We start from the raw sequence: 15501 nt of genomic DNA, 5'->3' as shown, positions 1-15501 counted from the left end.
GCTTGTGTGATTCCCCTGCAAAGCACGCAGTTTCACTAGATGGAAATTTCAGCTAATGCAACCACTGTCTGGGTCATGGCCATGAATACAAATCCTAGAACATACGAAGCCGTGGAAGAAAACATGTTCTCCATAGGAGGGTCCCACATCTGTGTGACTCCTCAGGCCCAAATGCCTAGTTTATTAAATCCATTCTGGCCCTACATACACAACTCTGGGGGAATTAAATACTGAGTCATACCCCCCACATTGTAACTGAAAGGCGATTGCTTGGACAAGGATAGCTGCGACCAAGATTGCTCGTGCAGACAGGACAGTTCACAGCAAAACACCAAGTTCATAATAGAAACCAGCAGTCATGGTGACTCTGAAGGTCTGCAAGTAAGTCAGTGTTCTGTAGGAGGACACACTTGAACTTCTATTTAGAGCAATGAAGTGCCAGAGGACCAAAATTTTAGCCAAGCAGATCTCCAAAGTCCATGTAGGATGGCGCACAGTACACTAGTCTGGAAGAAATTAATGCCTCTTGCTTGAAGTCCTATAGTAAGAGTAGCAAAGCTAAGCAGAAAACCTAGGACCCCTCCCCCCGCCTCCCCGAAGTCCCATAATGTAACATGACTTTAGGTTCAGCATGAGAGAGGAACTTTAAGCTTGCAGCAGTAGCTGAACAAAAGAAGCCATAGTCATTGACATCAAAATCTGGGCCCTGAATGGGGTTTCAGGAACAGGAGGAACCTCAGTGTATGCTCCACTTTGCTTGGCCCCTTGGCCCCTTTTTTTTCACAAGTGCAATCAATTCCCAGATGTGGACTTCGGTGGGCTCTAGAGATAGATATGAGTAGCAACATCTGGAGGTGGGAGGAGGTGAAGGAATTGGGGTACATTTTGCATGGTAAAGATAGGTACTACCCAGGGAGACTGTCTTACAGATGCCGGTAGGAAACAAACCACACAGGAACAGATTATAACCTCCTAAAATGATTATTCTTAAGATGTGGGTTGAAAATTTCCTTAAATTCATAAAAATCAAAGCTATGCATTGGAAATGGCAGTAAAGCACTGGGGAGGCTCTGCAGGGGTTAATAACAAGGGTTAATATCTGGAACCAGACCACCCGGATTCATCTCTCAGCTTTTCAACCCTTTGCATTCCTTTATCTCCCTGTGACTCGGTTTCCACCCTAATAAGACAGAAATTACCTTGCAGGATCACTGAGTGGTTCCCAGACTCTGCTACAGTTCGGAATTATCTGGCAGATCTTTAAAAAGTATTGATGCTGGGTGCCTACCCCTAGACCTTCTGATTTAATTGCTATAGAGGCAACTACTGGGTTAATATACATAGAGTGCTGAGAACAGTGCCTGACATATAGCAAGTCCTTGATACATGTTACCTATGATTGCTATTTTATTATTAGCCGTTTTGTAGATTATTCCACGTGATCTTTAACTTTCCGTCCTAGTTCTTAGGTTACACTTCCCTTAGCAAGGAGCCATGTATACACTGTATCTGTTTGTGTTATCTACGGCTCTAGCTTTCCTGTTTAGTGAAATTTTACCTTCTAATTCACCACAGCTCCTGCTCATTGCTGCCCATGTAGTGAACTGAAAATAGAAAAAATAGAATCAAGCACTTTTTGACTCATTCTGAAAATTTGTATTTCACTTTCCAGCACGATATAACCCCAGATCATACCTAAGCCGTGTCAGTTTGAAAGTAATAGTTTAGATATATCTAAGCTTAATCATTTGAATTTTCCTGTATTTAAATTGTGCTTGAGAGCCAATGACAGAATGGATCCATTAATCATCATAAAAATGTGCCTTTAAACAATATATTTAAGTATTTGTTACACTTATTAAAATAATCTTTCCATATCATATTTTATCATGGGTTTATTTTAGGTGCTTAAATTAGCACTGACTCAGCTCCATAAAAACACGCTATAGTTAGAATCTAACTATGTGCCAGGCATTGTGCTAGGCTCTGAGATACAAGATGGAATGGCAACAAGCTCACAGCGTGATGACTAAAATAAGATGTATAAAATACTGACTATACACCGATCTATTATTTTCCACCTCCCACAACTGTCTCAAGCCCTCTAACTGTATCACAAAGTAATTTAGAATAACATTAAATGAAAATTACTCTCTTTTTGAGTGTAATGACTACCTTACTCATTACCCAACTCAGTACTTGATTCTATTTTACCCAGATTACTTTAAGAAGTAATCTGAATATTGAAAAACTATGTGCGATTAAGTATGTTAATTGCAGCAGTTTTTATAATGGCAAAACCCAAGAACAGTCTTGGTTTCGATAGTTAGAAAATGACTAAGTAAAGTATTATAGAGTGTTATGTATTTAAAAAGCATTTTTCAAAAATGATTTAATTACATGGGGAAGTAATTTTAGTGGTAAGATTATAGGAGGCTTTTTAAATTTTCTGGATTTTAAAATTTCTAATTGTTTTAGTAAACATGTGTTGCTTTTTATTTAAATCACTTCCAATATTTTTCCTTCATTTTTTACTTTGAATCGTTGACATTGTTTCTTAGACCATCCACCCATTTAAGTGATGCAGTTTGCCAAATCCAAAATATTAACACGTCTTACAAAACATGCACTTTACCTACCACTGTGACTTGAAAATTATGTAAAATATCTTGCCAGGTCAGTAAAATATGTATGTTGTTTTAGGGAAGAATAGTAAAAGGGTGTTAATAAAAACCCCTCTTAGTATAATCTTGGGTCACAATTCTCTAAAACTGTAACTAGTTTCTGTGATTATATCATCCCCAATTTACATTTTATATATAGCACAATTTTCTGTCTTAAATCAATTAATTTATTTATTTAGGTAGTTATCTCCTCACCTTCCTGCCCTCCAAAAGATACCCCTATTCATCAAAATTGGTTAATGTAAATTACAGTTTTATCGAAAAAGACAACTGTCTTTGGGACATGTGTACTTCAGGAAAATCTGCGAGCAGGGTAACTACATTAACTGGGGAGATGAGGACAAGGTGCTGCTCTCCAAGGAGGTGGCATTTGAGCAGACCTGAATGCAGGACAGGCAGCATAACACGACCTTGGTGGCCTCCCTTTTCCACACATCTCTCCTGTCCAATGCTGACTCATCCTTTCTGCTACAGGGGATCCCACTGCATCCAAAAGCATTCTCTTCTTCCCTCCTGACACCATGAAGGGGACACTCATTATTTCTGGCTCTATTTTCTCAGGGCTTAGTGCTTTTAATTCCGGTTTGCACCAAGTTTTTTATTTCCTCGGCACTGGCTGAATGTTTGTTTACTTGAATTTTAATTAAATCTAACTCCCAGCTTCAATTGAAAATGCAGATCAAGAGCATTCTACTGAACTCTGCTTTTCAAGCCCTGAAAACAATGCATCCACGGAGAATCTAGAAAGATTGATAGAATCTCAAGGTCTTCTGTTTTTTGAAAAATAGTCTGGAGCAAAGGACTGGTATTTCCAATCCCACAACCCGCTCTGAACCTCCTTCACGGTACCACTAACTGGAGTAATTTAGAATCTGTTTAATTAAACTTCCTTCTCTTCTTGAATAAAAACTGTGATTACCAAACTCATTATCTATGGAGATGGAACTAGGAAGGGATATTCTGGTACGTGTGAGATCCTTATGGACGTTTTCTTTTAAGTAGTCTGTGGTGAGAGAAGAAATCTTTACAGTAGTTTTGCATCCTTTAGTCTGTTGCCTTACATGCAAATGCGTTTCCCTATCATCTGCTGAACTGTTTTGTGTTTTTTTTTTAAGATTTTATTTATTTGACAGAGAGGCAGCCAGCGAGAGAGGGAACACAAGCAGGGGGAGTGGGAGAGGAAGAAGCAGGCTCCTAGCAGAGGAGCCTGATGTGGGCTCGATCCCAGAACCCTGGGATCACGCCCTGAGCCGAAGGCAGACGCTTAAGGACTGAGCCACCCAGGTGCCCCTGAACTGTTTTTATTTCTATATTCCTTTTCCCAGGCACCTCAAGCCTGTGTTAATTAGTGTCAACAGCGGAGCCTAGGAGGAACATAAGCCACTTATTTGTGAACAAATTATAAGAATTGCAGCAGAAATTGATTTGTCCAGAATATACACCTTCAGTCTGAATGCTTTTTAATATATTTATCTTGTTTTAATTAGTTGGTTTCTTTTTCTTCCTTCCTGTCCCCTTTATATTATTTTACAAGGCTTGGAGCTCTGATCATTATTTTTAGCTCCTTGGCTCCCAGCAGAACCCTCCTATGAAAAAGTGTATTGAACTATTATTTCATCTGATGCGACTTGAAAGGGTCTGGGAAGCCACTCCATTCCCCTACAAACAATTCTCCCACCTGTTCACTGCTAATTAACAACCCCTGAATAAGAGATGAAATTTTCCATTTTATAGTTAATGAGATTTAAGTGCTTTAGGAGCCTTCATGGGAAAATGATTCATTTTCTCAGATTCATTTCTTTCTTTCCTCTCTCTCTCCATCCCTCTCTCCCACCCTGTTTTCTCCTCCCCCTCTTCTCTCTTCTGTAAGAATTTAAAGAATGCTAATCTGTGCCACGCATTGTGTAGACACTGACGATGATACGTTTAATCTGAATCAGTCTTCATGCTCAAAGAACACAAAGAAGCATTGGAAAGATAGATGTCAACAAATAGCCACAATTCAAACTGATAACTTAAATCCTAGAAGACTATGCAAACTTCTACGGAAAAGAGAAAGATCCCCGATTCCTAAGGAGCAATAGAAAAGAAAGAGCCAGAAGATGATGAGTCTATGGAACACAAACTTTCCCAACGTTACAGTTTTCCCGTGTCATGCCACTTTCTAAAAGCTTTATCACGCCCATATGATAAAGAAAATATGATTTGCCTTCTGTAGTTGCACAATATCCAAACCTTAACTTTGTTAAGTCAGTGATGTGATAATCACTTGAGTTTTGGTCCCACAAAATCTGATGATACTGTTTCTTTAACCTGAATTGATTGATGGGTGGGCAGAACGTCGGTATCTTTTTAAATCATCTGATTTGCCATATCAAGTGCATCCCCATCACGTGCCTGGGTAAATGGTTACAATATTTTGAAATAGACATAAAAGAAATTATTAAAATGCTTACCTCATTGCATTTAAAAAAAAAAAAACTCCAAAGACAGGATTTATTTGCCAGTCTTATTTCAAATATGAATATTTAGGGTCGAATGAGTAAACTAGGTCAGCACAAAATTTCGACCTCCATTTAATCATTAGTATTAACATTTAAATTTTTCCTCCAGCGTTTTCATCAAAGGATAATGGATCGCTCCTCCTTTGATATGATTTTTCTCCTCTTGCTGACCCTGTCTGTGGAGGTTCCCATAATCCTGAAAGGAGGAGAACTCTGGGCAGCCGCTGCTTTAGCTTGTTAATTTCCAAATTACAAACAACTGTCCTCTCATAATTGCAAAACCCTTGAACAAACCAATCAATTATTTTGTCTTCTGAGAATTTTTAAAGATAGTAAATTAACGAATTACTAGAGTCTAACACTTTCAACTGAAAAACAAATATTTTTTTGAATGATGGCTCTGGGCTAAGCGTGTGCTTATGAACTTGCCACAGGTAAGGCACCTCTCCTGCCCCGATGGAGGTCATAGTTCAGCTGGGAAAAAAGGGACAAAGACATAACATTTAGGACCTAGAAGCACTTAGGGAACAGGGTGATTGGTGGGGTCCGGGCACTAAATCTAGCTTGACATGACGCGGGAAGCTCTCCCGGAGAGGTGCCAACCAGACGAGCAGTCGTATCTAGGCGAAGAGGAGGGAAGGGCATCCCAGGCAGAGGAAGCCACCTCAGCTAAAGCACAGAGGAAATGACTGATGTCATTATCACTTCAAATACAAGGCACAGGGGGATAAATGGGAAAGCTGGATAGGCTGGAACAGGATCAAAGAGCCCTCACGGGTCTCAGTAACCAGTTTATACTTTCAGAGGCCATCTATAGACAGATGGAACATTCTGGTTGCCCCTGGCAGAGGCTTTGTGAGGGCAAAAGTAGAAAGAGGAAAACCAGTTCGTGGTGCTGAAACATGATGGTCAGAATTAGGATAATGAGCAGTTAGGGCATCCTAGGAAGCAGACGCCAAGATGGACGAAACAGGCAAAACCAAAAACCAAAAAACAAAAACCCGTATTGGAGAGGAAGCCAAAGAAAGTGGGAAGGGTGTTCTGTTATCTGACACGGTGAAGGAAAGGGGGCAAGAAGGAGGATAGGGTAAGAGTTTCAGGCTACAGCACAGTCACAGGGAAGTTTCAGCCAAGCTAATGGAGACTCCAAGCCAAAGTGGCCGATTAAAGAAGCCCCACATTTTGCTGTTTTTAGTCTGCATTTTGTGTGAGGGTGTGAGGGAGAGAGAAGCTTCATTTTACTATTTGGTGGGGGTGGGGTAGTGAGCCTGGTCAGAAGGCAGCAGGAGGAACAGGAGTGATTGGCACTGGGCCTGGGACTTGGGGGGCAGGGCGAGGGCTGCCCGAAGGCCTGTTGGGAGGGAGGAACTGAAGCCAGCCCCGACTGGACCAACCTAGGGAGGTGGGGATGGGAACTGGGTCTGGAGGAATGAGGGGCCATCCTGTCTCCAGGCCGGACAAGAGGTCCTGGCCGTGCCTCGCTTTTCCCTTACCGGACCTCAATCCCTCCTGCTCCCTGGGCCACACGAAGCCCCAACCCTGCTGCCCTGATGCAGAGGAGAGGGCTAGCTGTGTGAAGGCCGTGGACAGGGAGCCTAGGGGAGTTAGGGAGCACAGGGCAGGGCCCACGGTGTGGAGAAAGTGGCAGCAACCCGGGCAGTTAGCTCCTGGAAGCAATGACCAGAGAGCCACACCTCCCAGGGCAACGGCATTGCCCCAAATGGCCACTTCCATGGGATGGACCAGGCACCCTCTCCAGGACCCTTGACAGGCACTGGGCTGGCGTGGGGGGCAGTGTTTCCCACCACAGGGCAGTCTCCGCGCTCCGCTGGGCCGTGTGCTTCTTCACCAGCTCAAAGGACTCTGCGTGGAACGTTCGGTCTTTAAGACCACCCTCAGGACGGGGATGGCCTCTCCGGACCCACCTTGCCGGGCCGGCACCTTGACGCTGCGGAAGAGCACTGTGATGTCGCCGGGCAGGTGCTCCAGCGCAAGGCCGCCGGGCTCCGTGAGGCGCAGCCGTGGCCCAGCCTCAGCGGCGAGCTGCCGGGCCCTCCACACACGTCGCCCCGAGCCGCAGGAGCTCTTCTGCTGCCTCAAGCGTCACGCCGGCTTCGTGCTGGAGGTGATGGCCTTGACGGTGAGGTCCTGAGTGCCGGCCGCCGACAGCAGGTTGGCCTGTCGCTAGTTGGCATCACTCCTCTCCTCCCGGTTGGCCTAGGCCCTGAGCATCTCCAGGTCCGGCCCAACCGTGCGACCTTCAGGATCACCTCCAGGCAGCACAGGGAAGGCCGCGGAGGGCGGTGTCTGAGGCCTGGCTGTGCTTGGAGGTGGCAGCGAGCACACCCACGTCTCCCACATCCATGGCCTGGACGCTGAGGTCGGGGCCGGGATGACGTTACAACAGCCCAGGTGAACGCCCGCTCTGGCTCCTCCGGAAGCCGTGTGTGCTCTTCTCCAGTGCGGTCTGCGCTTGCAGGGATGAGCCCTGGGCTGGGTGACTCCGGCAGGGTGGGCCTGGGACCCACGTCTCTTCCTCAATAGCAGATTCCCCTACGTGTCCAGGTTGGGCTTGGGCTCAGGCTCCAGGAGCGTTCCATCTAGGGCTGGGGTCTGGTGGGCCTCCTCCAGTGGGGGGCTGCCCCAGGAACTGGAATGGTGGCAACCGGCTCAGGTCCTCCTTACCCTCCTGGTGCACCTTCCACACCCCCTCCACCTCCTTCTCCTTCACCTTCCATCTTCTACCCTCGCCAGCTCCTTGAAGTCCTCAGGTGTTGGGATGCCTTCTGATAAGGGGTTAATTCACCTCCAAAAAATATAAAGAACCCCTACAAACCAATAGAAAAAAATCTGATTAAAAAATGGGCAGAGGATCCAAATAGACATGTTTCCAAAGAAAACACAGATGGCCAAGAGGTACGTGAGAAGGTGCCCCACATCACTAGGCATCAGGCAAGAGCAAATCAAAGCCACGAAGGGCTATCATCACACAGTTACAATGGCTATGATCAAAAAGACAAGGAAACACAAACGTTGGCAAGGATGTGGAGAAAAGGGAATCATTGTGCACTGTTGGTGTGGATGCAAATTGGTCCAGCCACTGTAGGAAACAGTATGGAGTTTCCTCAAAAAATTAAAAATAGACCTACCATACAATATAGCAATCCTACTTCTGGGTATTTATCTGAAGGAAATGAACACATGAACTTGAAAAGATACGTGCACCCCCATGTTCATTGCAGCATTATTTACAATGACCAAGACATAGAGACAGCATAGGTGTTCAGAGATGGATGAATGGATACAGAGAGAGAGAATAGAATAGAATATTATTCAGGCATAAAAAAGGATGAAGTCTTGCCATTTGTGACAACAGAGATCATAGTTGGGCCTATGGACCTCAAGGGCATTATGCTAAGTGAAATAAGTCAGAGAAAGACAAACACCATATGATCTCACTTACATATGGACTCTAAAAACACAGCCTTGGCAGGAATGCAGTGGTGGATTGAGGAGGGAAGCAGCTAGGATTGTCTGTCAACTGTGCTTCCTACACACTTGGAGAGCTGGGAGGTGTGTATTCATGGCTGCTACGGGGATGGGACAAAATATATCAAGTATAGAAGCCTGGAGAAGCCTGGAGAAGTGTGATTAGTGACTGGTTGAATATGGAGGGGGAAAGAGAAAGAGGAAGGACACAGGGTGACTGAAGTTTCTGGGCCCCTTTGAAAAAGCAGTACAATTGATGGAGAAAGAAGGGGATTTAATAGGGATGGAGATAAACTCCTTTTTATTGATTGAATATTAAGTGTTTTGGAATATCTGGGTGGACACAATCGGCTCACAACTGGGGAAACGTATCTGAAGACATAGGGGCTCCCAATGGGCCTTAGTTTATCCTCATCCTCCGCTATATGTCTAGATATCCATAAAGATGAAGCTATTTGCTTCCAGAGCACCGGATTTAAGAAGCATTCAGTCTGAAGTCATTTATGTGATGCAACTTGATAAAAGTAGCTGTGTTAAAATAAAGTAATTCTGTTTGACGAAAGATAACATTAAGAAACTGAACGGGCAAGCCAACAAAAGTCAAATACACAGAAATTTTTTAAATTCCAGATATTAATGAGAAAAAGACTGACAATCCATTAGGAATATGAGCAAGGGACTTACTTGGGCACTTTATGAAAGAGGATATTCAATGCAAGATAAAAACAAAATGAGATACTACTACAAATCCACCCCATTTGCTGAAATGAAAGAGACTGACCATATCAAGTGTTCGCAAGGATGCGAAACACTCATGTGTGGCTGGGTTGAGTACAAATGGTACAACCACTTCATGAAAAGTTTTGTGAAGTTGAAGCCCCATATAACCTAGGGCCCAGCAAATCCACTCTCAGGCTCATATCTAACAGAAATGCCTGCAAAAGCACCAGAAGACGTGCACAGGAATGCTTGTGGAAGCATTAGAACCGGAAACAGCGGCACACCAGCAATGACCTGAATACCCATCAGTGATAGATTGGATGAGCAAACGGTGATGTAATCATAAAATGGAATAATAATACTCATCAGTGAGGATAAACAAGTCACAGCCACGTGCAACAACACGGACCAAACTTACAGAATGTTGACTGAATGAAGCCAAACGTAAAAGAAAACATGCGCTATGACCCCACTGATATAAAATTAAAATCCCAGTAATAGAACTATGATATTTCGAGATGTACACTTAGAGGTTAAAATGTCAGGTGAAGCAAGGGTATGGATTGTAATTGAGAAGGGGCAACCAGGGCTTTTGTAAGCACGTTGGCAATGTTTTATCTCTTGCTCTGAGTGATGGTTACATGAGTGCCCGTGTTATTAAAATACATTAAGCTGTACATTCGTGTTTTAGATATACGCATACCTCGTTTTATTGTGCTTCACAGATACTCTGCTTTTTTTTCACAGCTTGAAAGTTTATGACAACCTTGCATCAAACAGATCTATCAATGCCATTTTTCCAAAAGCATTTGCTCACTTTGTATCTTTTTTTTTTTTTTTTAGATTTTATTTATTTATTTGACAGAGATAGAGGCAGCCAGCGAGAGAGGGAACACAAGCAGGGGGAGTGGGAGAGGAAGAAGCAGGCTCATAGCGGAGGAGCCTGATGTGGGGCTCGATCCCAGAACGCCGGGATCACGCCCCGAGCCGAAGGCAGATGCTTAATCGCTGTGCCACCCAGGCGCCCCTCACTTTGTATCTTTATGTCACCTTTTGGTAACTCTCATAATATTTCAAACGTTTTCACTATTATTGTATTTGTACAGTGATCTATGGTCAGTGATTATGACTCATTGAAAGGCCAGATGATGGTTAGTAATTTTTAGTAATGAAGTATTTTTTAATTAAGGGGTACACATTGCTTTTTTAGACATAATGCTATTGCATACTTCACGACCTACTTTATAGCGTGGACATAACTTTCACCTGCATTGGGAGAGCAAAAAATTCATTTGACTCACTTCCTTGTGATAGTTGCTTTAGCTCAGTGTTCTGGAATCAAACCCCAATGTCTCTGAGATATACCTATACCTTCTCTGTTTACTTGTTGCATTTTATGATAAAGAGAAAAAAAAAACCAAGAAGCAAAAAAGGGACAAAATAAATACCTTATTTCCTCAAAAAGAAAACTTAGGGGGTAAGTTTAGAAGAAAATATGAACATCCTCTAACAGATGAAAGGAAGCTAGGAGCTAATTTTTACAGTAACCATTTTTAAATATACAGGCTTTGGGGATTTGTTTTGAAAAATGAAACAAAATAATTTCCTTGAGTCACAGAATTTTGTATCTTACCAAAAAGTTTCAATAAGTAGGAAAAATAAGTGTAGAAAGAAATATGTTACATCTGATTATACTTAAAATGTATAAATAAACAAATGGAGGAAAGTATATTCTTCAGTTTGACTGTTTCTCAAATACTTAAATTAGTATCACAAGGGAGACAGCAGAAAGAAAACCCAGGAGAATAGGGAGAGGAATACAAACCACAGCGACAGACCGTCTGTCAAGACTCTGTTCTTCATACCCATGAAGAGTGAAGCCTCGAAATGAGTTAGTGCTTCCTAAGAGCCAGAGAGCACGAGCCATGCTATTTACAAAATGTGAAGCGGAAATTAACTGAATTCTTCATTTGCAGAGATATGTATCTTATTTTGCTTTTAAAAAATATCAAATAAACTTTGGGGGCCATGCTAAAGATTACTTACGAAAGAATTAGTAATTTAGAATCGTAAGTCAATGGACATGTTTATTACCAAAAAGTTGTTGGCCAAGGTTATATTCTCAATGAAAGAAATGTCCGAGACATTTTCCTGATACATTAGTTCTTGGTTTGGGTTCTGAGGTGGCTTTTAGGTAGTTTCTTGCACTTTTATTCCCCCTTTTTATAACCAAGTGCGCAAAATGTGTCCAGTGTGCATTTCCAGCAGATGTCAGTGTTGGCGTTTGACGTGATCTAGGAAGTCCTCCAAACCGGGGGGGGGGCTCACCGAGAAGACGAGCAGGGCTCTGAGCAGATGCTCGGCTAGTGCACGGTGTGGTCAAAGAATCCTGTCCTTTCATGGGGTGTTTTCTTCAGAAACAGGCTGCTGTGCGTTAGGAAATAGATACGGCTTCGACACGGTCTTGCAGCTCTTCCAGCTTGAGTTTGTTCTCCTTGCCCATCAACTGTATGAATGTATTCTTCCTCTTGCTCCAGAAAGGATATTCTCTGTCTATTTCTCTGTCTGAACTTCTTCCCAGAATGATGGTTTTTTTTTGGCTTAAAGAATTTCAATGTGTTTGTCTCGGAAAAAATATACTTAGCACCTACCAGGTACCAAAGAAATAGAATATGCTAGCTGCCTTAAAGGAAGCCTTGTCATTTGTAATTACGGCAGTAAGTTCTATCACAGGATAGGAGCAAGTTACCAGGAAAGCACAGAAGACAGGAGAACAAATACTGTCTGGAGGAGAGAGGTAGGCTTCCTTGATGAAGGCATTTGGAGTCTTGGAGGCTGAATATGAGCTTTCCAGGGAAGGGATAGGATCGAGATAAGATACCTGGCTTCTCTCGCCTGGCACCAACAGCCTTCCAGGAATAGCATGTGCGCAAAAATATACCTTTATTATTCCTGCAAAGAAATTTTCTTTATACAAAAGCCCTCATTATGCTTGCGGCAAACAAACCCCACACAATTCTACTCCTGCCCAGAGAAACAGAGTCAGTTTTGTGGTTGAGCTTTCACTGGCCGGTCCACACTGGCATATCTTCTGTGACCACCACGTTCACAGCAGCCCCTGCCCAGGAAGCTCTGCACGGATCTGCCGCCACAGAACTCCTAATCTCGGCTGCAGGAACCGACTCCAGGCTTTCATGAATCATTTCCTCTCTCATCCGACTTCTGAAGCCTTTCCCTTGGACGTTGAGAATTCTTGGCTACTCTCACACACCCCTCGGGGGGCCGAGAAGCTACAGTTCCTGTTTCTAACACCCCTCACAGGTTTCTTGAGCCTAGCTTTCACACCACGTGGTGGGAGGATCGCAGCAAGGCTGGCAATCACCAGAATCCAGAGGCACTGGTGATTCACAGGTCTTCTGAGTTCTTGAATCATCTTCACATGGTTCTGAGGAGTTCTCCTGCTGCTCTAAAGCCCTCCCAGATACACTGCGGGGTGAAGGTGGAAGCGAGACAGGGAACCACCACTGTTGAAATACTCTCGATTTTCTCCGTGAATTTATAGGAGTTGTATCTGGTCCGGAGCTGGGGGAAGGAGGAAAAACTAGCTCTGGCTGACAACCAGTCACTTCCTAAGTTATTCTGTTTTAAGCCTTGGTGGTAGGTTGAATCAAAAAGCTAAGAAGTTTCTCTCTTCTCTCTCTCCTTTCTTTCTGATGCCTCTTTGCTGAGCAAGATAGCTCAGATCTCTTAGCCCAAAAGAGCTTCTCAAATTATTATCCCACCACATTAATTTTTTAAAAATTGGCCTAGAAACTGGTGAAGCTGTAAGAATAATCTGTCACGTTAGCCAGTTAAATCTTGCAGGTGCTTTTGTAACAAGGAACTGAAACTCAGTTGTATTTGGCATATACCTTGGGATAGAAGCTTTGTACTTTATATGTAATACACATATAATATATAAAATAAATTTTTCATAAAAAATTACCTGTCCTGCAGTATAAATATTTTCAGGACAGGAAGAAGAGAGATTATTTTCCTTTCTGTGTATGCCAATAACAGTTTCTTTGTATCATACGCACCTGAGCACTAAAAAAAGAGGGAGAGGGGCGCCTGGGGGGCTCAGTTGGTTAAGTGTCTGCCTTTGGCTCAGGTCATGATCCCAGGGTCCCGGGATGGAACCCTGCGTCGTGTTGGGCTCCCTACTCAGCAGGGAGTCTGCTTCTCCCTTGCCCTCTGCTCTTCCCATGGCTCGTGCTCTCTCTTGCTCACTCTCTCAAATAAATAAATTAAATGTTTTTTTTTAAAAAGAGGCCTACTCAGCAGGGAGTCTGCTTCTCCCTTGCCCTCTGCTCTTCCCATGGCTCGTGCTCTCTCTTGCTCACTCTCTCAAATAAATAAATGTTTTTTTTAAAAAAGAGGGAGGGAGTTTACAGTAAGTATAAAGGGTCTGCTTGAGACGTCTACAAACCAAACAGCTTGAAAAGTCATCTTGCTGTGGAGCTGACATGTTAGTCAGAAGAATATGTATTTTTAGAAGTGAAAAAAAAAAAAAATACCCGGAAAATGCAATTGTACCATAATGAGATTAGTTACCACGTACGAGGTGCTGCTGTGAACAAGGCACTGGGCTCTGCTTTTTTCTGAAGATCATTTCATTTACATGAATTCTCACAACTTGTCTATTGAGGTAGGTATTTCTATCCCCCTTTGGGAGATGATGAAACCGAGACACAGAGAGGACACGTGTCTTGCCAAATACCACATTATTAATTCACAAAGAATTCAAATGAGACCTTTGACTCCAGAGATCTTGGGAAAGCCTTGGTATTTTCAAGAGAAATGTCACTGGTCTTGATCACTTTCAAATTCAAATTAGTCTGATTCATTCACAATTATTTAAACCCACAAAAACATTTATAGAAATGATACAGCTGATAAACTTGGTCAGCATTAGTTGGGGCTAAAGGATATATCAGGATATATCATCTATTTTAAAATCAATTTCTCCTTTTTTAGGGAGGAAACAAGTGAAATATTTAATTATAAGGATTCATTGATTCATTTGGATCCTTGAGAACATTTTATAAAAAACCACTGCTGGTCACTTGAATTGTATCAATTGAGAAAATTACTTACAAAAAATAATTAATGAATAAGACAATAGATACATCATCAATCGTAGGTATCTAATATTGTATGGTAATAGTATTTTTGATTTTTATATTTGACATGTAGAACTGATGTGTGTAATTTTTTTCCTATAAAATCACCTTCTAATATTTTGGCAAATTTGCGCGAGGCAACTGTCTCTCTACCTTGAGTGTTTGCTAGTATTGGAGAGCCCCGTGGAGCTCCTTTGTTATGCAAAATATTTATTTGCTTCTATACAAGATGGACAAACTGTTTCTAAAACCATATTTCCCCAACTGGGGAAAAATAAACCTTGAAATTTACATTTGAATCATCCAAATTATTTGTATTCTAAGACAAGGATCAAGCAAGTACACTGATCAGACTTTCCTTCTCAGTAGGAATCTTGCTGGGGCTTAGATTGGAAAGGAAGCAGCCCAGTGTAGCTTCCAGAACTATCATTCTCAGTAAATGCTCACAATGACACCATTATAAGTGGACATCGAGGCTTAATGTTTACAAACAAATTCAACCCAGGGTGCCAAGTTGACACTAAAAATAATGTACCTCTAGTCCCACATGTCATTAAGGAAAGTGAGGTGTGAATATATATCTTAGGAATAGACAGAAATGGTTCTGGGTTTTTTTTCTGAGATATATTTTCAGTGGGGAAAAAAAAAGAGGAAAAATCAACTTGGATACTTTCTGTGAGAACTCCACTTTAGGAATCTTATATAAATGATAAAACTTAATTTAAAAGATGTTTAGTGATCTTCGGTTTTGTTTTCCAGAGGGCACATGAGAATTTCTCAGTCTCCTGAGTCTAAGACAAGTTTGTGTAAGACAAGTTTGTGTGACGTTTCCTCATTTAGCCTCAAGGAAACCAGCAAGATCTGCAAACCACGTGTCAGCATTCGTCCGCATGGGATGGGTGTGTGGGGGGTGGGTTCTCACGCACGCACACGTGCTAGATC

Source organism: Ursus maritimus, unplaced genomic scaffold (genome assembly GCF_017311325.1).
Source record: "Ursus maritimus isolate PB19 unplaced genomic scaffold, ASM1731132v1 scaffold_20, whole genome shotgun sequence".
In the NCBI taxonomy this organism is placed as follows: Eukaryota; Metazoa; Chordata; class Mammalia; order Carnivora; family Ursidae; genus Ursus; species Ursus maritimus.
This window is presented reverse-complemented; position numbering follows the sequence as displayed.